Genomic DNA, 3256 nt, shown 5'->3' on the forward strand with positions numbered 1-3256 from the left:
TGAGACACATACTGTCACTGCCCACACGGCATTTCCAGTCTACTGGGACAGTCTAGTCTACTGACCAAATGATGCTGCAGATGTGGCATGGTGCCATGAAAGATACATCGAAAATGGAAAATCTGGCAGTGGGGACCTAATTTACATAGAGGGGCTCAGAGAAAGCCCAACATCAGGAGGTAACGTTAACGTGAGATGGGTTTAGCCGCTTGAAGAATGCAGGGAAGAGCTTCAGGGTCGAGGAATCAGCATGGGTGAAGTATAAGAGGTGGGAAAAGAATTCAGTGTGTTTGAGGAACTGAAGGAAGGCCTGGTGTGGCTGAGGAAGTCTTGGGGGTGGGCAAAAATGTGGAATAAAAAGAAGTTGGAGGTAGGGATGGCGGAGGAGCGCGAGGTTTCAAGATGGCGGTGGCTCAATGGCTGACCAGGAGGCAGAGGTGAAGGCCCCTACGAAGTCACAGAGGCCGAGAATCGTCCCCTCCCCGCTTCTCGCAGTCCCAGGAGTCCAGCAGAAGTGTTTTTATTTTTAACGAACAAGTAAACCATACAGATTGTCAACATGGGACGGAGATCTACATCATCCACCAAGAGTGGAAAATTTATGAACCCCACAGACCAAGCCCGAAAAGAAGCCCGGAAGAGAGAATTAAAGAAGAACAAAAAACAGCGCATGATGGTACGAGCTGCGGTTTTAAAGATGAAGGATCCCAAACAGATTATCCGGGACATGGAGAAATTGGATGAAATGGAGTTTAACCCAGTTCAACAGCCACAGTTAAATGAGAAGGTGCTAAAAGACAAGCGTAAAAAGCTACGTGAAACCTTTGAACGTATTCTACGGCTCTATGAAAAAGAGAATCCAGATATTTACAAAGAATTGAGAAAGCTAGAAGTAGAATATGAACAGAAAAGGGCTCAACTTAGCCAATATTTTGATGCTGTAAAGAATGCTCAGCACGTGGAAGTGGAGAGCATCCCTTTACTAGATATGCCGCATGCTCCTTCCAACATCTTAATCCAGGACATTCCACTTCCTGGTGCCCAGCCACCCTCCATCCTTAAGAAGACCTCAGCCTATGGACCTCCAACTCGGGCAGTTTCTATACTTCCTCTTCTTGGACATGGTGTTCCACGTTTGCCCCCTGGCAGAAAACCTCCTGGTCCTCCCCCTGGTCCGCCTCCTCCTCAGGTCTTGCAAATGTATGGCCGTAAAGTGGGCTTTGCCCTAGATCTTCCTGCTCGTAGGCGAGATGAAGACATGTTGTACAGTCCTGAACTTGCTCAACGGGGTCACCATGATGATGTTTCCAGCACCAGTGAAGATGACGGCTATCCTGAGGACATGGATCAAGATAAGCATGGTGACAGTACCGATGACAGCGACACTGACAGATCAGATGGAGAGAGTGAAGGGGATGACTTTGTGCACCGTGATGATAATGAGAGAGACACCACTGAAGAAAAAAAGTCAGGTCTGAGCGTACGATTTGCAGATATGCCTGGGAAATCAAGGAAGAAGAAGAAGAATATGAAGGAGCTAACTCCTCTTCAAGCCATGATGCTTCGGATGGCAGGTCAGGAAATCCCTGAGGAGGGCCGCGAAGTAGAGGAATTTTCAGAGGACGATGATGAAGATGATTCCGATGATTCTGAAGCAGAAAAGCAATCACAAAAACAGCATAAAGAGGAATCTCTCTCTGATGGCACATCTACTGCTTCTTCACAGCAGCAAGCTCCCCGCAGTCTGTTCCCCCATCTCAGATACAAGCACCTCCCATGCCAGGACCACCTCCTCTCGGACCACCACCTGCTCCACCTTTACGGCCACCTGGCCCACCCACAGGCCTTCCTCCTGGACCACCTCCAGGAGCTCCTCCATTCCTGAGACCACCTGGAATGCCAGGACTCCGAGGGCCTTTACCCCGACTTTTACCTCCAGGTCCACCACGAGGCCGACCCCCTGGCCCTCCCCCAGGTCCACCTCCGGGTCTGCCTCCTGGCCCTCCTCCTCGGGGACCCCCACCAAGGCTACCTCCCCCTGCACCTCCAGGTATCCCTCCACCTCGTCCTGGCATGATGCGCCCACCTTTGGTGCCTCCACTTGGACCTGCCCCACCTGGGCTTTTCCCGCCAGCTCCCTTGCCGAACCCCGGGGTTTTAAGTGCTCCACCCAATTTGATTCAGCGACCCAAGGCGGATGATACAAGCGCGGCCACCATTGAGAAGAAAGCCACAGCAACCATCAGTGCCAAGCCACAGATCACTAATCCCAAGGCAGAGATTACTCGATTCGTGCCCACTGCACTGAGGGTACGTCAGGAGAATAAAGGGGCGACTGCTACTCCCCAAAGAAAGTCAGAGGATGATTCTGCTGTACCTCTTGCCAAAGCAGCCCCCAAGTCTGGTCCATCTGTTCCCGTCTCAGTACAAACTAAGGATGATGTTTATGAAGCTTTCATGAAAGAGATGGAAGGGCTACTGTGACAGCCTTCGATGGCAGAACGGGCTTCTGTTCACATCAGCGGTTCATGGAGAAAGAGGCTCTTGTTATACTTAGGTGAAAGAGCTGCTTTCGCTGTCAGGGTATTTTATAATTTCTGTTTAAGGAATATCCTAAAGTTTAGCCTTGTTCAGCATTTACTGCATATGAGAGAGGGTATTTCATTCAGAATAGATTGGTCATTGAAGCAGTGCTGCTAACATCCGGTCCCTTTCACACCGCCATTCTCATCCCGTTCCTTCCTCTTCTCCCGCTCTTTGGAAACTTGCGATCAGGGGCTTCTTTGTTACTTATTTGTTTTGATTCTCTTCTTGTGTGCTGTGGGCACTAGAGTAGAGATTTCTGAAAACCAGTTTATTTCACCCCATCTTGCCTTTCGTGTTTGAGTTATTTTTAATATTTTCTTGTAAATATTTTGTAATATTGTAGTGAAATGAATCTCAATGTCATTTCCTATTACAAAGCAAGATACGTGGGAAGAAAATGTACAATTCTTTGATTAAAATTATTTCCCACTGACCTAAACTTTGAGTGTTTCATGGAATAAATAAATAAATGTTCTACACCAAAAAAAAAAAAAAAAAAAAAGAAGTTGGAGAGGAGTCAGAATCCAGACCATTCAGGTCAGCGGGATTTGAATTTTACTCCAAGTAAAAGGAAAGACACTGAAAGGTTTTAAACAGAGGATTGACATGATCTTATTTATATTTTAAAAGACCACTCTGACTGCAACACAGAGGATGGGATGATGGGGGA

At 47.7% G+C, this 3256-nt stretch overlaps 1 pseudogene; it reads left to right on the plus strand.

The window, feature by feature from the left end:
- The first annotated feature begins 354 nt into the window (after positions 1-354).
- On the plus strand, positions 355-3025 carry LOC138921130 (WW domain-binding protein 11 pseudogene; annotated as a pseudogene).
- Positions 3026-3256: the final 231 nt, after the last annotated feature.

This window comes from Equus caballus, chromosome 27 (genome assembly GCF_041296265.1).
Source record: "Equus caballus isolate H_3958 breed thoroughbred chromosome 27, TB-T2T, whole genome shotgun sequence".
NCBI classification, from domain to species: Eukaryota; Metazoa; Chordata; class Mammalia; order Perissodactyla; family Equidae; genus Equus; species Equus caballus.